The 26,089-nt window shown below is 39.5% G+C and overlaps 1 protein-coding gene across 2 annotated transcripts in view; it reads right to left on the bottom strand.

The window, feature by feature from the left end:
- Nucleotides 1-26,089, bottom strand: part of rpl27a (ribosomal protein L27a) — a 462,905-nt gene that overhangs the window by 326,450 nt on the left and 110,366 nt on the right. The window lies entirely within an intron of this gene.

The raw sequence follows: 26,089 nt of genomic DNA, 5'->3' as shown, positions 1-26,089 counted from the left end.
TCACGGATAACCCATTGATTCCTGGAAGCAGCAGCAGAACATTACCATGAAATATTCAGGATGTTTCTGAAACTAATTCATGCTGTTGGGGATTGTTTGAAGAAGACAGACAAGAGAAGACATACTAGTTCTTTTCCAATATTTTTATTAATTTCTTGCATAAAAGAATACAGAGTACAGTAGAATATATAATACATATCGATTATAATATAATGAAATCACAGATAAGGTGTAATTACCCCATATCCATATAAAATTAAATTTAAACATAATATTGAAAAAAGATAATTATATTATTACAAAAAAAATTCTTAACCCACTACCAGAAAAAACAGCAGTTAGGTTAAAAAAAAAGGAAAAGATCCTTAACATATAGTAGAACATATTATTTGCCAACATCTGTGCTTAATAGCAAATCAAAGATTCTGAAAATAATTCAAAAAAGGTCCCCACAATATTAAAAAATCTTGTCTTGGAAATTGAACAGCGAATCTTCCCTAAATTTAAGCATGGCATAACATCATGTAACCAATGAGTAGGAGTAGTCGGAGTGACATCCTTCCATTTAAGCGACAATGCCCTCCTGGCTATAAGAGAAATAAAGGCCAAAATATGCAGATCCTGTTTCTCCAAAATAATATCACATTCTCCAAAAATACCAAATAAGGCCGTTAAAGGATTAGGTTTAAAATTTACTTTAAAAAGCACCGAAAAAGTTTGAAATACTTCCTTTCAGTATTTTTCAAGACTCAGACAAGTCCAAAACATATGGATTAATGAAGCTTCTCCAATATTACATCTATCACAAAAGGAAGATATATCCAAATAAAAACAAGACAGCTTTAGACATATGGGCTCTATGAACCATTTTTAAATTGTAGAAGGGAATGACGGGCACATAACGAAGAAGTATTAACTAATTTCAAAATTTCATTCCAAATGTCCTTGGAAATTGAAATCTGTAAATCTTGTTCCCAAAGATTTTTAATTTTATCTATAGGAATATTTCTCATTTCTGACAACATAGCATAAATATTAGAAATAGATGCATTTTAGAAGGGTTTCAAATTAAAAATTATATCAAGTAAATTTTTATCTGGACTATTAGGAAATGTACGAACTTGAGAATACAAAAAGTCTCTAATTTGTAAATATTGAAAAAAGTGAGTTCTCATAAGGCTATACTTAACTGACAGTTGTTCAAATGAAGAGAGAGTATCTTCAACAAACAAATCATAAAAACATTTAATACCCAATCTATTCCACTCTTTAAAAACTACATCAGACATAGACGGTTTAAAAAAATAGTTAGAGAAAATGGGACTGGAAAGTGAAAAACTCAGTAAACCAAAATGTTTTATAAATTGTACACAAATCCTCAAAGTGTGTTTAACTACAAAATTATCAGTTATATTACCTAAAGATGAAGGAATTGAGGATCAGAGAAGAGAAATAATAGAGAATTTATTAACATAATTAGCTTCTAAAGAAACCCAGATCGGACAGTCCTCTTGATTAATATAACCAAAACGTAAGATTTTGTATATTGACTGCCCAGTAATAAAACCTGAAATTGGGTAAGGCTAAACCTCCCTTCTCTTTAGCTTTTTGAAGATGAACTTTATTTAATCAAGAAATTTTATTCTTCCTTATATAATAGAATCCAAAGAATCAAAAAAGGATTTAGGAATAAAAACAGGTATGGCCTGAAATAAATATAAAAATTTAGGCAAAATATTCATTTTAATAAGATTCATTTGGCCAATCAACGATAGGGAGAGGGGTGATCAATTTGTTAGTGCCTTCTTAACATAATTCAGAAGTGTAAAAAAATTTTCCATAATAAGGAATTTATAATTCCTAGTAATTGTTACGCCCAAATAAGTAAATTGATTTCTTACAATTTTAAAAGGAAGATTAGTATTAACTAAAACAACAGGAATTCTGCAGATGCTGGAATTTCAAGCAACACACATCAAAGTTGCTGGTGAACGCAGCAGGCCAGGCAGCATCTCTAGGAAGAGGTGCAGTCGACGTTTCAGGCCGAGACCCTTCGTCAGGACTAACTGAAGGAAGAGTGAGTAAGGGATTTGAAAGTTAGAGGGGGAGGGGGAGATCCAAAATGATAGGAGAAGACAGGAGGGGGAGGGATGGAGCCAAGAGCTGGACAGGTGATAGGCAAAAGGGATACGGGAGGATCATGGGACAGAAGGTCCAGGAAGAAAGACAAGGGTGGGGGGAACCCAGAGGATGGGCAAGGAGTATATTCAGAGGGACAGAAGGAGAAAAAGGAGAGTGAGAGAAAGAATGTGTGTATAAAAATAAGTAACAGATGGGGTACAAGGGGGAGGTGGGGCATTAGCGGAAGTTAGAGAAGTCGATGTTCATGCCATCAGGTTGGAGGCTACCCAGACGGAATATAAGGTGTTGTTCCTCCAACCTGAGTGTGGCTTCATCTTTACAGTAGAGGAGGCCATGGATAGACATGTCAGAATGGGAATGGGATGTGGAATTAAAATGTGTGACCACTGGGAGATCCTGCTTTCTCTGGCGGACAGAGCGTAGATGTTCAGCAAAGCGGTCTCCCAGTCTGCGTCGGGTCTCGCCAATATATAAAAGGCCACATCGGGAGCACCGGACGCAGTATATCACCCCAGTCAACTCACAGGTGAAGTGTTGCCTCACCTGGAAGGACTGTCTGAGGCCCTGAATGGTGGTAAGGGAGGAAGTGTAAGGGCATGTGTAGCACTTGTTCCGCTTACATGGATAAGTGCCAGGAGGGAGATCAGTGGGGAGGGATGGGGGGGACGAAAGGACAAGGGAGTTGCGTAGGGAGCGATCCCTGCGGAATGCAGAGAGAGTGGGGGAGGGAGCGATGTGCTTATTGGTGGGATCCCGTTGGAGGTGGCGGAAGTTACAGAGAATAATATGTTGGACCCGGAGGCTGGTGGGGTGGTAGGTGAGGACCAGGGGAACCCTATTCCTAGTGGGGTGGCGGGAGGATGGGGTGAGAGCAGATGTACGTGAAATGGGGGAGATGCGTTTAAGAGCAGAGTTGGTAGTGGAGGAAGGGAAGCCCCTTTCTTTAAAAAAAGTATTAACTAATACCAGATTATTCAAAGGAAGAAGTTCACTCTTACTAAAGTTAAGTTCATATCCAGAGAACTGACTAAAGCAAGAAAGTAAAGAAAGTAGAAAAGGTAAAGAACACTGCACATTAGAAATGCGGAGAAAAAGGTTATCAGCATAAAGCGAAACTTTATGGGTAATACCCCTCCTTAAAATACCAACGGTATCATTAAATTCCCGGAAAGCAATAGCTAAAGGTTTCAAGACCAAATCAAATCTTATAAGGTAACCGTATCCTTCAGCCAGGAGCAGATATCATCAGGTAGTTCCCAACCTTCACCGAGTGTTTCGACCCTTAACAATGACACTCTCCAGTTGGTGGGCCGGCAGTGGTGGCCAAATCACTGCCCATCTGCTCCTGGCTTCCAGCTTCCCTCCTCTCGCCTACTCCAATTACAACAAGAGGCTCGTTCTGCCTCTTCCCCCATCCTACGAGCTGCTTGTTTTTTGCTCCTTTCGTCCAGGCCCAGAGCTGACAACAACCGCCATGCTGATTTGGCTGGGAAACCTCTGCAGCCAATCTCCACAGGGAACAACCATGCCTGCCATCCCTTGTCTTTACATCCTGCACTAAGGGCTGGTACTTCAAGGCCTTTCTCTCGTGGACCTCTTTCCATGGCACAGTCAGCTCAACCAGAATTACTTTCTTGTCTTCGGTTGACCACAGTACATTGTTCGGGCGTAGGGTTGTGTGCACCACATCCGGGAACTGCATCCTCCTTCCCACATCGGCCCTCATCTCCCAGGACTTGGCCGTTAGCAGCAGATTGGGCTTTGGTTGTTTGGTTACGAAAAGCCTAGCTCCCTCTTTGATGGGTTATCTTCGATGGAAGGGATGACCTCACCCCTGAACTTGGAGGCTAACCTTGCTAGTAACTTTGCCCTTTCTGATCACCATGCACCTGGACTTCTTAGCCTTGAAGGACATCCTCACCTAAGTGACTACATTACCCAGCGTTTCCAATACCCATCTTGCTTGGACATGTGACACAGTTCTTATAGTGATGTCGTCCATGAACCCTTGTAGAGCCGGCTGAACAATGCCCGACTCCAGCATCGGGCTGCGGGTTACATCTTTTGCTGCTGATAATAGGAGGTTCATTCCCATAATAAATAGGATGGGGGATATGGTGCAGCCTGTTGGAATCCCCTTCTGGAGGTCCTGCCAACTAGTTGTGAAATGGGCTGATGTAAATCTGAGTTTGAATCCTCCTAGGTAGCTGGTGATCATGTCTCGAATAGCCACTGGGATGTAGTAGTGGTCGAGTCCTTCCAGAATGAGGTCATGTGGAATAGACCCGTAGGCATTTGCGAGGTCTAACCAGACAACTGTTAGGTTGCCTTTTTTCTGCTTGGCCTCACGGATCAAGTGGTTAATCATTGAGGTGTGTTTCTGATGCTCCGAAAAGCCTGGAATACCGCCTTTCTGGATGGATGTGTTGACATAGCGGTTCTGTGTCATGTAAGAAGTCAGCCTTCTTGCGAGCACAGAAAAGAAAATCTTACTTTCCACATCCAAGAGAGAAATTGTCCTAAACTGGGCAATTGTGGAAGAAACCTTTTCCTTTGGAATAAAGCATCCCTCTGCCAATTTCCAACTTGATGGAATACAGGTGTCCCCCGCTTTTCGAACGTTCGCTTTATGAAACCTCACTGTTACGAAAGACCTACATTAGTGCCCTGTTTTCACTTTCAGAAGGTGTTTTCACTGTTACGAAAAAAAGCAGCGCGCAAAAAAAATCGGCGCGCGATAAAAGGCAGCGTGCGCCCCGAGCAGCCGCTCTCCCCCGGATTTGGAATGGCATTGCTTTAACACGTGCCTGTGAGCAACCGTTGCAAGGTGAGTTCTATGGTGTCGGAAAAGCCTAAAAGAGCTCGTAAGGGTGTTACACTTAGCGTAAAACGAGACATAATTAAGCGTTTCGATCATGGTGAACGAAGTAAGGACTAGGTGAGTTTGGCTTGTGGAAGCTGACGAAGATGATGATGAAGAGGTTTTGACATCCCATGACCAAGAACTGATAGATGAAGCGCTGATGCAATTGGAAGAGGAAAGGATAACAATCAAAACCGAATGCAGTAGCGAAAGTGAAGCAACTACGTGAGATTTTCGCTGCAATGATAAAGTACGACTTTAATTTTGAAAGGGTACGTGGGTTTAGGGGGTATTTGCAAGATGGTTTGAGTCCTTACAAAGAACTGTGTGATAGAAAAATGCGCGAGGCTCAGCAGTCAAGTAAGCCTTCCACATCAGCCACAGCAGACGATGAACCTCGACCTTCGACATCGAGGCGGGCAGAAATAGGAGAAGATGAGCAGCCTGCTCTAATGGAAACAGACGACGAGATGACACCCCAGTGTCTCACCACATCAACACCCAGGCCGCGGACAGATACTGTGCCGATTCGCGGAGAATGCGATAGTAGCCGGGAGGCATACAGCACATCTTTAAGAAAAAAGCCAAAACAAACATGCTAATTAATTAGGTGCCGCCCCACACATAGATGTCGGCCCAGATCACCGTCTTTTTGCCAACAGCGCTTGCGTGAGATTTTCTGCCGACGGCGCTTGTGGGAGATTTTCACTACGGAGGACAGTTCAGTAATGATCGTGGAAAAGTATTTCTACTTTATATAGGCTGTGTATTTATCATATCATTCCTGCTTTTGCTATATGTTACTGTTATTTTAGGTTTTATGTGTTATTTGGCATGATTTGGTAGGTTATTTTTGGGTCTGCGAACGCTCACAAAATTTTCCCATATAAATAAATGGTAATTGCTTCTTCATTTTACGACATTTCGGCTTACGAACTGTTTCATAGGAATGCTCTACCTTTGGATGGCAGGGGAAACCTGTTAGTACCTTTGGCTCAGATCTTTCTCATGTAATTTAATCCATTGAGTAAAATCGGGCCCAAAGTTAGATTTTTCTAAAGTTTTAAATAAATAATTCCATTCAACCCGATCAAAGGCTTTCTCAGCATCTAAGGATATCACACTTTCTGAAATCTCTTTAGAAGGGAAACAAATAACATTCAATAAATGACAGCTATTAAAGTGGGAGTATCGATTTTTGATAAATCCACTCTGATCATCGAGATAATAGATGGCAAAATATTTTCAATCCTACGAGCCAAAAGTTTAGATAAAAATTTTAGTATCATCATTAAGTAAGGAAATAGGTCTATAAGAAGAACATTCAATTGGGTCCTTATTCTTTTTAAGAATAAGCGAAATAGAGGCTTCATAAAAAGATTGTGGCAACTTACCTAACTTAAAAGAGTCGGAAAGGACAGAATAAAAACGAGGTATAAACAAAGAGGAAAAAGCCTTATAAAACTCTCCAGAAAATCCACCAGGACCCGTAGCCTTCCCCGAGTGCAAAGAATGAACAAGCTTGGCAATTTCCTCATAGGAAATAGGTTGATCCAACAATTTTCGAATATCATCAGAAAGTGTAGAAATGTTTAATCATTCTTAAAAACTTATTCATTAGAGTGTTATCTTTATGAGAATCAGAACTATAAGGTTTAGAGTAGAATTCTCTAAAAGCATCATTTATTTCTAAATGATCAGATGTTTTATCACCATTAGCTTTACAAATTTCTTTAATTTGACGTTTAACTATAAAGGTCTTTAATTGTTAGCTAATACTTTACCCGTTTTATCTCCATGAACATAAAACTGACTTTTATTGTTTAAAAGTCGCATTTCAATTGGATAAGTTAAGAGCAAATCGTATTTAGTTTTAATTTCAAGATATCTTTTATATAAAACAGGATCTGGAACCAAAGCATATTTTTGTTCTAATTGTTTCAACTGATTGGCTAATTCAATTCTCTCCTTATTAGCTTTTTTCCTAACACTAGCGGTAGAAGAAATAATTTGACCTCTAATATATTTAATATAATTATCTATTTATTTGGGAGATACCCGGAAGATTTAAAGATAAAAACACAGGAGCATGATCTGAAACAGCAATTTCTTTATATTCACAGGATCGAACTAACGGAATCAATTGGCTATCAACAAAAAAAATCATTCCTGGAATACGTATGATGAACATGAGAAAAAAATGAGTACTCTTTATCTGTTGGATATAGAAAACGCCAAACATCAACAATATCACATTTCATTAGAAAGGATTAGATAAAGGAGGCAGATCTACTACAAGTCAATCATTTAGAAGAAGAGCGATCTAAAACAGGATCTAAACAGCAATTGAAGTCTTCTCCTGAAATCAAAGAATATAAACTTAAATCTGGTAAAAATGAAAAAAAGTTCAAAAAAACCTGGATCATCTATATTCAGGCATGCAAATTAGCAAATACTTTTAATTTATTATTTAATTTCCCTGAGACTATAACAAAATGCCCATTGATATCAGACACTACATTATATTGAACAAAAGAAACTTAATTGTCTATAAAAATTGAAACTCCTCTTGCCTTAGCCTGAAAGGTGGAATGGAAAGATAAATCCTTCCAACGTCTGAAAAACCATAATTTATCACATTTACGAATATATGTTTCTTGTAAAAAAAAATAATTGAGACATTTGATTTCTTAATATAACTAAATATCTTATTACAGGGTGGTTTAATCCTTTCACATTAAAACTAATTAAATTAGAAATATGGTCCATTTTAAATATTGCTTAAAGGAGATGTTTGAATAAAAACTGTTGGAATATATATTGAATCCAAACAATGAACTTTAAGAAAAAGTAACCAAGCAACAAGTGAAGCTAAGAGAACCAAACAGCTGATAGAAAAAAGAAAACCTTCCCCCAACCCCAGCCCAAAGAGAGAAAATCGACCAAAGGGCAGTCAACAACTAAACCTATCATGCCTCCCAAAACAATCCACTGGCTGAGATCCAAAAAAAAAATTTCAAGGCAAAACTGCTTCCAACAAGACATAACAAAAAACAGAGCAAAATTAAATATATTAAACATAACTTCATAAAGAATCATAGTATAAAAATATTAGAAAGAAATATGAAAGTTCAAAACTTTTTAACTTAGGAAGTATTAACACAAAGAAAACTTACTAATATTAAATCCTTAATTTTCTAAGAAATACTACTTCTAAAATGGGTGTTTAACAACAATATTTTTCGGAAGAGCAGGTGATCATTTTAAATAATCATGCTATTTGTGAAGTTTAGTTGTGATGAAGAGATTCAGTTCTTTTGATTATATACTGTACTGTAATCAGTCTGGAAGAATTCAAAATTAAGCTGAATATATGTCCGTGCAGTCAGTTGTTAAGTATATCATGCAAAAATGTTACTATTGTGAAGTTGGATACTAATTATTTAAATTGCAGATCTATAATTTATGGAATTGAGTTCAGTAAAAATGTAGTTTTGCAACAATTATTGCAGAACAAAGTATAAGTCACCACTTATTAATTCTGAACTGCCTAATGGCCAAGTGCAGTCCAGACTAGATTTAAAGTATCAAGGGGAATTTGAGATTCATTCACCTGAACAGCAATGTCTGCTTGGTTTAAAAGATGCGAACTAAATCTACTCCACACAAAAAAACATGCGATTAAGAATCATCGATAGAGAACAAAACACTTCCTAACTATATACAGATACAGAAAAGGTTAAAAAATACTCAACACATCTAAAAAGTATTATTGGAAGGAAACAAACTGAGGCTATTTCATTTCTTTGATGTTATTTTGAGCTGATGAGTTGGAAGTTTTTCTTTGTTTTTTATTTTCTGGTTTCCTGCAATTGTATCATTTTGGTTTCTAGTTTCATTATTATACATTAATAAAGCTAGAAGGAGTAACTGCCTCTGACTGCCCTTACATTTTCATCATGACCATTCTGCTATTGGTATTAATAGACAGAGATGTGTGAGGTTAATATTACCTCCTTATGAGATAATTCATTTGAAGTATGCTTTGTTAGGCAACACTGCTTCCAGCTAGATTTGTTAAAATACACAAGAGCTGCCTTTTCTGTTCAGTTTTGATAGAATCAGAAGAAAAGTCGGTGCAGATTTCATCTGATCTCACCTATCAAAAAAAAGTGGAAGCAGCCACAACAATAGGCCTTGAAGCTCAATGGTAACTTTAAGAAAAGACATGGGAAACATGCCATCGATGCCCTGAAATATAAGCACTAAATGACTTTTATGAGGTCCACTGAAGAGGGATCATGCCTCACAAAGAGCTTCAGCAACCCCAGCATCCACTGAGGTTTCCAAACCATCTGGAATCAGTCGCAGGCTGTCAGAGAATCCACTGCCAAGCATCATGTAAGGAGGCTTGGGATAGATGCTGAACCAGGTGGAATGGCAGTATTGTGATTGATTAACAGGACTGGCAATGCAGAATCCTCTATCACTGATCCTGTGATTTGAGTTCAAATCCCATGAGTGAAATTAAATATGTAATTAAATAAAACACAGACACTTTTTTAAAAAAATCTTGAAACAGTTGAATTATAGGATGATTGTAAAAACCATTTTGTTTGCTGATAAAATGAGAGGGGGTAATTTCAAAGAAGGTGTGAGGGGGAAGTTGTTTTTTTTTCCACACACAGAGTGGCAGGTGCCTGGAATGCACTGGCTGGAGTGGTGGTAGATGCAGATACTGTTACGGCATCCACACTGCAATTAATCAAAATTTCACTGAACAATTGTGCATATATAGGTGATTATATAAAAATACAGGCAAGCATAGAAAACTTAAACTATAAGAAAAAGTTTGACTGCAATAGTCTCAATCAGCTGTTTATGCATAGATCATCCTTATTAATATTCACCTTTGTCTTTATGCTGTGTCTGTTCTGAAACCACGCATCTTTCTTGTATATTGTGTATTGTGAGTATAGGGAGATTTGGAGAAATATTTCTCATGAGATTTCCTACTTACAAACTGGCTTTCTAAAGAATAGTTTTAGACGTGCCCTGAATAATGTCTGTTTATTCTCATTTCCTTTGTGTTATATCCCAGAGAATTATTCACACCATAGATGGAATTATTTTTACAGCATTTGGGCCAATGAAATATTTGCAGGCTGCTTGAGAAATTCTGAAGGAATAGGATTTCTTTTCCATTCTGGCTAATTAAATCACATCTTCAGAAATTCTCAATAAGTAAACATTAGTGCTTTCAAATTCATTAGCATTTTCAAGTTTAGAAAAAAAAATTGTTATAGCGTTTTTAAAGTCTGTTTTGTTGGTGAAATAATATAGCCTGCCCTATAAAAAAACTGCACCCAAATTGCTGCTGCAAAGAATTTCAGCTGCAAGCCACTTCACAATATAAAACCACCAGGTAGCACTTTATCCCAGACATCACAGCTAGAGGAGGAAGTCACCAAAATTTCCTTTACTCAAATCAGTACCACAACTGGCTTGCTTTCTGAAACAATTACTGCCTACTGTCTCTAAGTAAATAAAAAAATTACTGCAGTGGTTATTGGGCTGACTAGCTCTGAGTAATGTGTAGGAGCCATGAGTTCAAATCAAATTGGTTTAAATTCAATTAATTACACAAATCTGAATACAAAGCTATTATCAATAAGCAAATATCAGAACATCGTTAGTGCAAGGTGAAGTTTATAAATGGTTAACTTTATATAATGCAGATTAGGAATGAATTTTCTAACCTCATACCCAAGGAAATCTGCAGATGCTGGAAAATCAAGCAACACACACAAAATGCGGTGGAACGCAACAGGCCAGGCAGCATCTATAGGACGAGGTAGAGTCAATGTTTCGGGCTGAGACCCTTCGTCAGGACTAACTGAAAGAAGAGATAGTAAGAGATTTGAAAGTGAGAGGGGGTGGGGGAGATCAGAAATGATAGGAGAAGACAGGAGGGGAGGGGTGGATCAAAGAGCTGAAGAAGGGAGAGGATCATGGGACGGGAAGCCTGGGGAGAAAGAGAAGGGGGGAGGGGAGCCTGGAGGGTGGAGAGCAGGCAAGGAGTTATAGTGAGAGGGACAGAGGGAGAAAACATATAAAAAAATATTAAATAAATAAGGGATAGGGTGTGAAGGGGACAAGGGGCATTAATGGAAGTTAGAGAAGTCAATATTCATGCCATCAGGTTGGAGGCTACCTAGATGGAATATAAGGTGTTGTTCCTCCAACCTGAGTGTGGCTTCATCTTGCCAGTAGAGAAGGCAGTGGATAGACATATCAGAATGGGAATGGGATGTGGAATTAAAATGTGTGGCCACTGGGAGATCCTGCTTTCTCTGGCGGACAGAGCGTAGGTGTTCAGCAAAGCGGTCTCCCAGTCTGCGTCGGATCTCGCCAATATATAGAAGGCTGCTCTGGGAGCACCGGACGCAGTATATCACCCCAGTCGACTCACAGGTGAAGTGTTGCCTCACCTGGAAGGACTATCTGGGGCCCTGAATGGTGATGAGGGAGGAAGTGTTAAGGGCATGTGTAGCACTTGTTCTGCTTACAAGGATAGGTGCTGGGAGGTAGATCGGTGGGAAGGGGTGGGGGGAATGATCCCTGCGGAAAGCAGAAAAGGGGGGGGAGGGAAAAACTTGCTTGGTGGTGGGATCCCGTTGGAGGTGGCGGAAGTTACAGAGAATTATATGTTGGACCCAGAGGCTGGTGGGGTGGTAGGTTAGGACTTCATGATCTCCCCTATAAATTGATGGATTCAAAGCTATAGAAATGGTCTACTTTTGTGTTTTTTCCCTATATATTGCTTCAAGTGTTAGACTGGTGAAAGTATTCTCATCTGAATCAGTTCATGAATTAAATTCAGATTTGAGCACTTCACTGAAGGTGTTTGTGCTGTAGAAGTGCTGTCATTTGGATTGACATTAAATAACTCACCATTGAGCGGACAGTACAGATTCATGGAGCCTTCAGCCTGGACACAGACACTTCAGCCTGACGTGTCCATGCTGACCAAGGTTCGCATCGGAGATACTCCCATCTGGCATATCGTCCCATTTATCCATCACCCACTATGTGGAGAAAAATTTCCTTCAGATCTCTTTTAAATCATTCCCCCCCCCCTCACAAATCTATGTCCTCTGGTCAGATTCCCCCATCATGGGAAAAAGTTTGTGACCAACTCTCTGTGTAGATCTCTTGTTATTTTGGATACCTCCATGAAGTCAACCTTCAGCCTTCTATACCCTTGATTAAAGATATCCCAGCCTATCCAGGCTTTCCTTATAACTCAAGCCCTCCAGTTGCGGAAACATCCTCGGGAGTCCTTTCTGCACCCTTTCCTGCCTAATGACATCATTCCTATGGCTGGGCAACCAGAACTGCACACGATACCTCAAGTGTGGTCTCGCCAACAATTTTTCAGTTGCCTCATGACTTTAAAATGCAGCATAGTAACAGGCTTTTCAGCTCCAACGAGCCCACACCCCAGAAATACACCCAAGCGACCAATTAATCTACTAACTTGTGTGTCTTTGGGTTGTGGGAGGAAACCAGAACACCCAGAGGAAACCCACATGGTCACAGGAAGAACATATAAACGCATCACAGACAGTGGCAGCAATTAAACCAGGGTCGCTAGCACCGTAAGGCATTACGGTAACTGCTACATGACCGTGCTACCCTTATGATGTCCCAATATCTGTATTTACTTCCCTGACCGATGAAGGCCATCTTCATCACCCTCTCTACCTGCCTCATCAGTTGTCTCTCTGTCCTTCAACACGCTCCGAGGCCCTACCACTCACTATGTATTTCTCTTTTTGTGATGTCAATATGTTTCAGGACATCACTGGTCTTTCTTCCGAATTCCCTACCCTCCGTGGCCTCATCCTTGTAAATGACTTCTTAGCAATATTGGAAGGAGAGAAGAGATATTCTTCCATCATTCTGGCTCACTGTCAACATCAATAAGGCAGACTTTCTGATCACTTACCTGTAGGTAGACTCTTGGCCTATGCATTTAGACAGCTGTATTTCCATGTCCCCACTGAGGATCTTTAGCAGTCAAGTTTTAATTACCAAACATCCACAGTATTTACCATGGGATTTACATTATTAGAGGAGAAGAGGAGCTGAGCCATGAGAGGCAACGTCAGCAGATGCTACTTGTGCCTCCAGAGTAAATATGAGCAACTCATCGCTAAGAAAATGTGTGCCCTTTTGTCTTTGTGCTGAGTATTCCAGTGGGACGAGGACACAGCCCTTCTCCCAGAATAAGTCAAAACAAGAGATCTTGAAAGTAGATCTGATTCAGATGACGTTTGTTAAATTAAGTAGCAGTAAGCCACTGCGACTTTCCCATCAGGTCATTTATGTGGGACAAGTGCTCAAAGACAGAATGGGCTTTTAAAGTAAAATCCAATTGTTTGATTATTATTAATGGGGCAAAATGTCTTCAAACCCTCTAACGTCTTACCTTTTCATACTGGGTAAAAACCTATGCAGTCAAGAGCCAGATATAAAGACCCTTTGTTTTGTCCTACCATGTTTTGGTTAATTTGGAATTATTACTCCCATCAGCATTATTGTCTGTCCAAAATAAAAATTGTCTTTTAATTTTAGAGAGAGCAGCACCATCTTTTGGGGGAATAGAGAACGGCAGGTGTTAACCTCCTGTTGCCAAAGCCTCCTCAGCAAGAATTATAATCTTGCTGCATTTGAAGATTATCCAACATCCAGATAATATATTTTGAAACTATTTATGTTTCTGATGGAACTTTCTCATCTGAATCAAAAGTTGGATATTCATGTCCCTTTGCAGTGACTTTAGAGCAAAAGTTCAAGTGGACGTGTAGCTAGAGAGAGAGAGGTCGGTGCTACAGGAAGTTTCAGTTTGGCATTCACTCTCACAACTTTAAAACAAGACACTGTTTTGTTGAGAATGACCTTAACTCTCAGGAGAACAATTTTACACACTTTTCTTGGCGTCTTAGTGCCCATTAGGCAAATTGTCTTCTTTTCTTGGCAAGATTTTTTGTTCTCTAACACTGATGTCACATTCTGCCATATACTACCTTGGTGTCAAGGATAGTCACTCTCGTCTCATTTCTGAAATCCACAGCTTTGGTCTATGTTTGGGCCAAGACGATGGTGAGGTCTGGAGCTGAGTGGTCCTGGTGAAATGCAAATGAAGCATTGATATGTAGGTTATTGATGAATGGGTGTTACTTGTTTACACTGTTAACAACAGCTTCCAGACCTTTACTGATGATGAGTGAGCTGATTGGCAGGTATTCAGTCAGATTGGATTTGTTCTACTTTTCTGTGAACAAGACTTACCTTGGGTAATTTTGAGCATTCCACAGTGCAGAGTAAATGCCAGTGTTGTTTCTGTGCTGGAATTGTCAGTTCTGGAATTAATAGCCATTGTGGAATATTTGACTACAGAGCCGCCCCTATCTCCTGTAATTACAAGTATATTTAAATGGGGACCAAGGTATGAACTTCAAGGCTTTTTCTGTCCAATTGGCAGAGTTCTAATGCTGCACATGCATTGTCCAGTTGAAGCTGGAATCCAGTTTATAGTCTAGTGCTTTGAAGTGGCCTGGTATTTAGTAAAGTAAAACCAGTCATCTGGAGGAAAATATTCTAAAGATGCTTTAATAAGTTTTAACATTTTAATTGTCCATTTCATTTTTTAAAGTCTTTGAATGCCTTTGAATGTCAGGGCAATCCAAAAGCTTGACAATCTTGACAGAGAGCAAAGCTGGATGGTGTGACTTTGCTGCAGGTCAGAGCCTCTCCAGATGAGTTTTCTGGGCCCAGTCCTTGCCCTGGTTTTATCATTTGAGGATCTGTCACCACTCAGGACCATGGTATTTGACTCCAGGATAAACCAAATTAATGTTCTGGATGCAGACAGTGCAGATGGGTGATATATTGAGGTAGTTCAGTGCCATGTATAGAGAATGAACACAACACAGCAAGGTCCTGTCAGAATCAGTAGCTTTAATATCAGTGGCCTATGTAGTGAAATTTTAGTTTTGCAACAGCAGTAGATTGTAATACATAATAACATTATACAATCTAAATTACAATAAATATATAAAATTTAATAAGTAGTGTAAAAAAAGAGAAAAAAGAAAAAATACTGAGGTAATGTACATGGGTTCATTGTCCATTCAAAAATCTGCTGGTGGAGGGGAAGAAGCTCTTCCTCAAATATTGTGTGTGTTCAGGCTCCAGTACCATCTCCTTGATGATAGCAATGAGAGAAGGGTATATCCTGGGTGACGAGAGTCCTTAATGATGGACGCTGCTTTTTTTGAGCACCTTTCGAAGATGTCCTTGATGCTGGTGCCTGTGATGGAGCTGGTTGAATTTTCAACTTTCTGCAGCTTTTTCCGGTCCAGTGCAGACATCCTTTCTTACCAGATGGTGATGCAAGCAGTTAGAATGGTATACCTGTAGAAATTTGCAGGAGTCTTTGGTGATATACCACGTGTCCTCAAACTCCTAATAAAATATAGCTGCTGCCGTGCCTTATTTGCAATCACATGAATATGTTGGGCCTAGGATAGATCTTCAGAGACGTTGACCACCAGAAACTAGAAACTGCTCAACCTTTCCACTACTAACCCCTAAATGAGAACTGATGTGTGCTGCCTTGACTTCCCTTTTGTGAAGTCCATAATCACTTCCACGGTCTTACTGACATTGAGTGCAAGGCTATTGTTGAGACACCACTCAGCCAGCAGATCTGTCTCACTCCTGTATGCCATCTCATCACCATCTAAAATTCTACAACAATCGTTGCGTAATCGGCAAATTTATAAATGTTGTTTGAGCTGTGCTCAGTCACACAGTCATAGCTGTCGAGAGAGTAGAGCAGTGGGCTAAACACACATCCTTGGTGTGCGCCAGTGTTGATTGTCAGCAAGGAGGAGACATTATTTCTGATCCACACTGACTGTGCTCTCCTGGTGAGGAAGTCACGAACCCACTTGCAGAGGGAGATACAGATGCCCAGGCTTTGGAGCTTATCGATTAGTACTGATGGTGTGATGGTGTTGAACGCTGAGCTCTAATCAATAAACATAAGCTTGGTGTAGTTATTACCATTGTCCGGGTGATCAAAGGGCTGGGTGAAGAGCCTTATCTCTCTACTGATATCCTCTGACTTAATAAATGTTTCTGTTATTTTCTGTTTTGACTTCGAGGTTCCAGTATTTTGCACTTCTTGTGATGGTACTCAACCTGCTCTCGGCTAGCAAGTGTTTCTCAGCTCCACCAACCTTCTCATAGTGAATACTGCCGAAAACCAACTAAAACTCTTCTTTTTAATCATTAACTACAAATTAGCAACCTTAACTGATAGAATTATAAACTAATTTACATTTGTGTTACTTTTTGTATCATTTCTCCTATTTATCTTTTTTTCCCTAATTTTCATACACTGTATGTTCACAGTTATAATTCTTTGACCCTCTGCTTCAAGTGGAATTGGTATTTCATCTATTAATAGAAAATAAAGAATGAGATATTGTTGGAATAGACAGAAAATGTCTTTTATATTTAGAATCTTTATATATCTCAGTTTGAGTTCTCAGTATTTTCAAGAGGGAAGGCGAGCAGCCAGATGTCGTGGTCCATGTAGGGACCAATGACATGGGTAGGAAGAGTGAGGAGGTCCTGAAAGGTGAGTTCAGGGAGTTAGGCGCCAAGTTAAAGGACAGGACCTCCAGGATGGCAATCTCAGGATTGCTACCAGTGCCACATGCAGGAGGGTTTAGAAATAGTAAGATAGCACAGATCAACATGTGGCTGAAGACATGGTGCAGGACGGTGGGCTTCAGATTTATAGATAATTGGGCAGTTTTCCAGGGCAGGTGGGACCTGTTCCGGCGGGACGGTTTACATCTGAACTGGAGGAGGACAAATTTTCTTGCAGGTAGGTTTGCTGGAGAGGCTCCAGTGGATTTAAACTAGATACAAGGGGGAAGGGGAACCAGAGAGTAGGAACAGATGTAGGGGAGAAGGAAGAAAAAGGAGATAGTAAAGGTGTTTGCACCTTCAGTGATAAACAGAAAGTAAGAAGTGGAAAATTTCTTAAATGCATTTATTTTAATGCTAGGAGCATTGTAAGAAAGGTGGATGAGCTTAGAACATGGATTGATACCTGGAAGTATGATGTTGTAGATATTAGTGAAAGATGGTTGCAGGAGGGGTGTGATTGGCAACTAAATATTCCTGGATTTCATTGCTTCTGGTGTGATAGAATCAGAGGGATGGGGGGGCATTGCTTGTCAGAGAAAATAGTACAGCAGTGCTCTGGCAGGATAGATTAAAGGTGTTCATCTAGGGAGGCTATTTGGGTGGAATTGAGGAATGGGAAAGGTGTATTAACACTTATAGGGTTGTATTATAGACCACCTAATGGGGAGCGAGAATTGGAGGAGCAAATTTGTAAGGAGATAGCAGATATTTGTAGTAAGCACAAGGTTGTGATCGTGGGAGATTTTAATTTTCCACACATAGCCTGGGAAGCCCATACTGTAAAAGGGCTGGATGGTTTGGAGTTTGTAAAATGTGTGCAGGATAGATTTTTGTGGCAATACCTAGAGGTACCAACTGGAGAAGGGGCAGTGTTGGATCTCCTGTTAGGGAATGAGATGGGTCAGATGACGGAGGTATGTGTTGGGGAGCACTTCGGGTCCAGTGATCACAATGCCATTAGTTTCAATATAATTATGAAGAAGTATAGGTCTGGACCCAGGGTTGAGATTTTTGATTGGAGAAAAGCTAACTTTCAGGAGATGTGAAAGGATTTAGAAGGAGTAGATTGGGTCAAATTGTTTTATGGGAAGGATGTAATAGAGGAATGGAGGTAATTTAAAGGTGAAATTTTGAGGGTACAGAATCTTTATGTTCCTGTTAGGTTGAAAGGAAAGGCTAAAAGTTTGAGAGAGCCATAGTCTTCAAAGAGAGATATCTACAATAAATATAGGCAACATGGAGTAAATGAGGTGCTCGAGGAATATAAAGAATGTAAAAAGAATCTTAAGAAAGAAATTAGAAAAGCTAAAAGAAGATATGAGGTTGCTTTGGTACGTAAGGTGAAAATAAATCCAAAGGGTTTCTACAGTTATATTAATAGCAAAAGGATAGTGAGGGATAAAATTGGTCCCTTAGAGAATCAGAGTGGACAGCTATGTGTGGAACCAAAAGAGATGGGGAAGATTTTGAACAATCTCTTTTCTTCGATACTCACTAAGGAGAAGGGTATTGAATTGTGTAAGGAAAGGGAAACAAGTGGGGAAGTTATGGAAACTATGATGATTAAAGAAGAGAATGTATTGGTGCTTTTAAGGAATATAAAAGTGGATAAGTCTCCAGGTCCTGACAGGATATTCCCTAGGACCTTGAGGGAAGTTAGTGTAGAAATAGCAGGGGCTCTGACAGAAATATTTCAAATGTCATTAGAAACGGGGATGATGCTGGAGGATTGGTGTATTGCTCATGTTGTTCCATTATTTAAAAAGGGTTCTAAGAGTAAACCTAGCAATTATCGGCCTGTAAGTTTAATGTCAGTGGTGGGTAAATTAATGGAAAGTATTCTTAGAGATGGTATATATAATTATCTGGATAGACAGGGTCTGATTAGGAACAGTCAACATGGATTTGTGCGTGGAGGTCATGTTTGACAAATCTTATTGAGTTTTTTGAAGAGGTTACTAGGAAAGTTGACAAGGGTAAAGCGGTGGATGTTGTCTATATAGACTTCAGTAAGGCCTTTTGACAAAGTTCCACACGGAAGGTTAGTTAGAAAGGTTCAATCGTTAGGTATTAATATTGAAGTAATAAAATGAATTCAACAGTGGCTGGATGGGAGATACTAGAGAGTAGTGGTGGATAACTGTTTGTCAGGTTGGAGGCTGGTGACTAGTGGTGTGCCTCAGGGATCTGTACTGGGTCCAATGTTGTTTGTCATATACATTAATGATCTGGATGATGGGGTGGTAAATTGGATTAGTAAGTATGCAGATGATACTAGGATAGGTGGTGTTGTGGATGATGAGGTAGGTTTTCAAAACTTGCAGAGAGATTTAGGCCAGTTAGAAGAGTGGGCTGAAAGATGGCAGATGGAGTTTAATGCTGAAAAATGTGAGGTGCTACATTTTGGTAGGATTAATCAAAATAGGACATACATGGTAAATGGTAGGCCACTGAAGAATGCAGTAGAACAGAGGGATCTAGGAATAATGGTGCAAAGTTCCCTGAAGGTGGAATCTCATGTGGATAGGGTGGTGAAGAAAGTTTTTAGTATGCTGGCCTTCATAAATCAGAGCATTGAGTATAGGAGTTGGGATGTAATGTTAAAATTATACAAGGCATTGGTGAGGCCAAATTTGGAGTATTGCGTGCAGTTCTGGTCACCGAATTATAGGAAAGATGTCAACAAAATAGAGAGAGTACAGAGAAGATTTACTAGAATGTTACATGGGTTTCATCACCTAAATTACAGAGAAAGGTTGAACAAGTTAGGTCTTTATTCTTTGGAGCATAGAAGGTTGAGGGGGGGAGCTTGATAGAGCTGTTTAAAATTATGAGGGGGATAGGTAGAGTTGACGTGGATAGGCTTTTTCCATTGAGAGTAGGGGAGATTCAAACAAGAGGACATGAGTTGAGAGTTAGGGGGCAAAAGTTTAGGAGTAACACAAGGGGGAGCTTCTTTACTCAGAAAGTGGTAGCTGTGTGGAACGAGCTTCCAGTAGAAGTGGGAGAGGCAGGCTCGATATTGTCATTTAAAGTAAAATTGGATAGGTATATGGACAGGAAAGGATTGGAAGGTTATGGGCTGAGTGCAGGTCGGTGGGACTAGGTGAGAGTAAGCATTCGGCATGAACTAGAAGGGCCGAGATGCCCTGTTTCCTTGCTGTAATTGTCATATGGTTATATGGTTAAACAACCTGCTTCTTTCTTAAATAAACAAAATCTTTCATGTAATTAGTGGACGTATTGTATCCAGTTTGGAACTTTTCCTTGGATATTGGAAATCATTACATTTTTGAGAGCCATGGCAATAAAATATCAAAAGTGGATTATAAAAGTATGGCGTTATCAGTACATCCATTATAAAGCTTAATATGTTTCTTAAGCTATTCTTTTTAAGGATGGTGGAATTTCCTATTTACATTTGAGCTTGTGGTTTCAAATTTAATGCTGTATTTGGAAAGGCTGGATAAGTGATGGTTTAGTACAATAACAGAGGCCAACAAAATAGTTATCGAGAGGAATACACTGTAAAGATGTAAGATTTAACCACACATGGGATATTACATGTTCAGAAGATAAAAATGAAAAATCTACATATTGGATTCTGATGTAAAATGAGGATTAAAGTAATATAATAACGAAATGACAGAAAGTGGGCACAATTTCTTATATCAAATGTAAACTTTAAAATGAAAAGTTTTCTCAAGGTCTGTTCATATAAAAGAAGTGAGCAATGCTATGATTTAATTGCTTCGAAATTGGACCCATTTATGACTTTTTATGCATAAACATATGCTCACGAAAAAAGTCACTTTGAAAGCACCAGCTTCGTCTATGAGCATGGTTACTGCATCCGCAGCATTTAAAAAAAATATATTCACAGGTGAATTCAGAATCAGAAACAGGTTAAATTTAAGTTACAATTTAAAATAATGGAAAAGGATTGCAAAAGAGTCATAGTGATGTGGTGTTCTTGGAGCCATCAGAAATCTGATTGTGGAGGGGAAGAAGCTGTTCCTAAAATGCTGAGTGTGTGTCTTTAGTTTCCCGTACCACCTCCTTGTAGGTAGTAATGAGAAGAAGGCATGGCCGCAATGGGTGAGGGTCCTTAATGATGGATGCCACCTTCCTCAGGCAGCACCTTTTGAAGATGGTGGGGGTGCTTGTGCCTGTGTTGTAGTTAGCTCAGCCTACAACCCTCTGCAGCCTAGTGATCCTGTCCATCAGAACCGCCATACCAGTTGGTAATACAACCAGTCAGACTGCTCTTCAGGGTTCATCTGCAGAAATTCGATAGTCTTCGGTAGACATATCAAATCTCCTCAAACTCCGAATGAAATGTAACTGCTGGTGTGCCTTCTTTGCGATTGCATCAATAATTTGGGCCCATAATAGATCCTCTAAGATGCTGTCTCACAGGAACTTAGAGCTGTTTACCGTTTCCAACGCTGACCCCCCTCAATAAGGACTGGTGTGTGTTCCCTCGACTTCCCCTTCCTGAAGTGACAATCAGTTCCTTGGTCTAACTGATGCTGAGTGCAAGGCTGTTGATGCAATAACACTCTACCAGCCGATCTATCTACGCTTGTTATTAATTTAACAACATAATATAAAATTTGATTAAAAAAATTTAATTTTAATCCAAAATGTTGGACAAAGTTGAAGTCTGTTTTATTACTTAGGTCTGTGCTGCACATGATGTCTACCTAACCAAACCTGTTTTCGTACAAAAGGAACTCCTCTCTCATTCCCTGCCTCTTCACGTCTCTCTAAATTTTTCTTAAATGTTCTGCCACTTCTCTTAGCAGCACATTCCAGACACCCACCACTGTGTGTGTGTGTGTGTGTGTGTGTGTGTTGTTACGTACCCCGTAACTGGGTTGCCAAACCAGCAGAAATGGGTCACTCAGTTGGAGTCTGGATTACTAGAACTAAGAAAGTTTTATTAAAGAAACAAGCAACACAGTACTCTAATCAAAAGGATAATAAATGCAACAGTTCAGCGATGATAAACACACATGTACACAGAATTAGGATAACAGGATCAATCAAGTTCTATCGTTGTCTAGGGGTAAATGACCAGTTTCAAAGTGACGCAAAGTTCAGTTCAATTTAATTCAGTTCAGTTCACAGTAATCACTGCCGTGGGAGATGGACAGTGGGGGGAAGGAGAGAGAGAGCAAAACGAATGAATATTCAAACGGCTTCCACACAGACCTTCGATATTCTTCGCAGTCAGCTTTCAGGCGAGCCCTTTGTGATGTCTTCTGAGGTCACCGACCGTGACCCCTCCGTTTCCAGATACGATCATTTCTCTGCGGTGAACCTGGCACCCAGGCAAGGGCGGACACACACCAGGTTCCCGCCAATCGTGCCTATCCACCCTGTGTGTCTATGGCTTGGTCCTGCACCCAGCCCTCCAAAACTTCCCACCGACTTATGGGAGGCGCACCGCTTCCAGGGTCTCGTTACCTCGGGGTGTCGTGTGTGTCCTGCCTTAGCAAACCTGTCCCTTTTTATCCCCCTGCTGGGGTGTCGCCTGTCCATCACTTCAAACAGTTCAGGGTTCAAAGGGGGGGGGGCGATCTTGACAGCTCTCCTTCCGTTAAACTCTCCCGTCCCTTCATTAACATTCCCAAATGCTGCTCCATTGTTTTCCTTATCTCTCTCCCTCCTGAAGACAGGTGGCAGACCAACTGCTGATCCCACTGGTGCCAGCACAGGACAGCTAACATCTTAATCTATGTGTATTCTTGTCACAGTGTGTTAAGAATGCTTCTTAAATCTCCTTTAAACTTTCCCCTCTCACCCAAAACCCTAAACCCTTTGTATTTGACATTTACACCCTGGAAAAAGACCCTGACCATCTATGATTCTCATAATTTTAAATACGTCTATCAGGTTGGCACTCAGTCTTCGATGAAAGGTTTATCCAACCTTTCCTGATCATTAATATTCACCAAGCTAGGCAACAGTCAAATGAGTGTCTTCTGTACCTTCTCCTATACTTCAAATGTGGCTAAAACAACATGACTTGCCAACACTTATACACATTTCCTTAACTGATGACAGCAAGCATGCTGTATACTTCCATTAACACCCTATCCAACTGTGTTGTCAGTTTTGGGGAGCTGTGGACTTGCACCCAAGATTCTTTTGTAAATCAATATTGACAGATGATGAATGTATTCTGTACTTTTGAATAGATCTGTCCTCCCATTGATCAGCTCCCTCTAAATCAGATAAGGTAACACAACTCGGGTAATCCCTGTGATATCTATGTTAGCAGGCAAAGTAAATAATCTTTCCAGCAAATCAATCTGGATTTCCTTTTTGTTTCCTTTTGAGGAGTTCAGATTGCTGGGATATTCTGGTCTGCAAAATTCAGGCATGTACTATCTTGAGTAAATAAGTAAACAATCAAGTTGACTATTCAGTTTGAGTTTTAAATATTTTTACCTATATTACTTAAAATAATTGCTTTGAGTTGTGGAATAAATCGGAGACACAAGAGATTCTGCAGGTTCTGGAAATCCTGAGCAATGCACATAAAATGCTGAAAGGACTCAGCAGGTCAGGTTGGATCAATGAAGGGAAATAAACAGTCAGCTGTCTGGGCTGAGACACTTCAACAGTGCTGATGATCTTGGGTGTATTGAATATTATTGGTTTTGTTTCAATTGATTGAAATAATAAATGGTGAAAATATTTCTGTTAAATTGTTTCCAAGTTGATAGATATTCTAATGCCACACAACTCAATCTGGCTGCATAACAGTGTGTGTGAGGGGATGGCTCATTGTAGAGAGTACACGGGAAAATCATTTCTCACATCCCTGCTTTGTGTAATGATACCTCCTGATAATCTTCTCAGCTCCTTGGAATTGAGTGTTTTAACATAATACCATTAAATATGCCACCTCTGCTGGGCAGTTGAAAAATAGAGAAATTTTATTCAGGTTTTATCAATGATGATAGATCTTTGGAATCTTTATTGTGCAGTAAATTGCCCTTTCTGAAGCTTCCATTCATACTATTTTTTCTACTGCGATTATGCTTTTCTGAGGAAATTATACTGCATGCATCAATATAGGACAATTTTAGTCAAAGGCTTTTCAACGTTCATTGCTTTTTCTTTGTAGGTAAAAGGAAATAATTTTGAATTATTGACCACCTGTAATTCTGTATCATTGATGTTACAATTCAAGGGGCCATTAATGCTGATCTATAGCTGTTGGACTAAGGTTAGACTGATACTGCCAAATGAAACAACCCAGAATTGCCATCTCTCATTAAAATGAAGCATATAAATGATATAATATTGTTTGTTGCAAATGACTTTGTTTTGTTCCTTTCTCAATAAATAATTCTTTTGGAATATCTATATATTCTTCTTTTGTTTGCATAAGGTGTTTTTCATTGCCCTACTGGCATAAAGCTTTCAAAATTTAATTCAGCCACATCCCACTGATTTGCTGTGGATGCTGACTGCCTATTCCTTAGGTGAGATAAATTTTTCTTTGGCAAGTTTTACTCATTTTTTGCCATTCTGTCAGATAAAGGGCAATGATTTTTCTCTTTATAAGCTCAGTCCATTGCTAGATGCCAAGCAGATTCTACCTCTCCTTAACATTAATAGAAAAAAATTTGAGGAACAAAAAGTGCAGGTAGAAAATTCCTCCTGAACAGGATATGTCAGATAAACAACCATTAAAGAATATTTGTTTGACACAAAACAAAAAATAAACTATCCTTTTCGGACTTGCTCTTCAAGTACCATTCACCCATTTATTCAGAGTTAAAAATACCCGTGGACTATGATGTTAACTGTCCTGTGCTGTCACCAGTGGGATCATCAGTTGATCTGCTACCTGTAATTAAACTTTGAAATAATTACTCCTTTGTAAAATGAATATTTTAATTCTCCTTTTAAACTTCCCTTTCCCAGCAAAATTCCTCTTCCAACTGGGTTGTCCGAAGCAACTTTTCCCAATATAGTCCTGAGTAATTTTTATTCAGTCAGAAGATGCGTACTTACATTAAAAGTACCGCTGATGATTAGAATGTAACTATAGATAAGAACATTATAGGAATTCTGTGTCCAGGGACAAATAATTAAATAAATGAACAAAGATTTAACTGAAAGTCTGCAATAAATTTTTAAAAATCCAGATTTTTATATCTTCACTGCCTAACTTTAAGTAACTGAGTTTATCAATCATTTTTTTCTCTTTTATTATGATTTTTCAACACTTTGGAAGCCCCTCAGATTAAGAAGGTTATGGCTCTGACCCTTTTATGAGTCTAGGTAGCAATTTAGACACACCATTTCTCATTGAGGGATCAGCAGTGAGCAGCTTCAAATTTTTGGGTGTCATCATTTCAGGGAATCTATCCTGAGCGCAACACATTGGTGCAATCATGAAGAAGGCATGCTGGTGGCTCTGCTCCATTAGAAATTTGAGATTTTATATGTCACCAAAGACCCTGGCAAATTTCTACGAATGTTCAGTGGAGAGGAGTCTGACTGGTTGTATAGCAGGAGTAATCAAGATAGCTTCATCATGGACACAACCCACCCTGCGACTGAAAACATCTTCAAGAGATAGTGACTCAAGAAGGCGGCAACCCTCATCAAAGACCCCCATAACCCAGGACCTGCCCTCTTCATGTTACTCCAACCGGGAGGAAGTACAGGAGCCTGAAAGCCCACATTCAACAGTTTAAGAACAGCTTTTTCCCCTCTGCCATCAGATTTCTGAATAATCCATGACTACTACCTTGTTATTCGTATTTTGATCAATTTATTTATTTTTGTAACTTGTAATTTTTCTGTCTTGTACTGTTCTGCTGCTGCAAAATAACAAATTTCATATGATAATATACTTGATTCTGAATAGGCTGCCACTTTGATGCCATATTATGCCATCCTGGGCATTGCAAGTAAGGCCAGCTTTAATGCCTATTCTTCATTGCCATTAAGAAGGTATTGGTAAGTGGATTTCTTGGATAGCTGGTGAACGTATTTCCACCAAGATATTAGAGACTTTACAGATGAAATAGAAAAGGGAATTTATTTGTAGTTCTGTTGGGGTATGGCATCCATACACCTGCTGGCTGTAACTTTCTGATGGTAGAGGTGTAAGAAAGTAATTGTGGTACATTCTGTAAATGGAACATATTGCAACCACAATGGACTGGTCACAGAGGGAATGACTGTTTAGGATGTGGGTGTGTGGCCAATCAAATGGGTTGTGTCCTGAATGTTTTTTTGAGCGTTGTCAGAACTGCA

This window comes from Mobula birostris, chromosome 11 (genome assembly GCF_030028105.1).
Source record: "Mobula birostris isolate sMobBir1 chromosome 11, sMobBir1.hap1, whole genome shotgun sequence".
Classification (NCBI taxonomy): Eukaryota; Metazoa; Chordata; class Chondrichthyes; order Myliobatiformes; family Myliobatidae; genus Mobula; species Mobula birostris.
The sequence above is the reverse complement of the archived record's forward strand: the minus strand, read 5'-3'. Positions and strand labels throughout refer to the sequence as shown.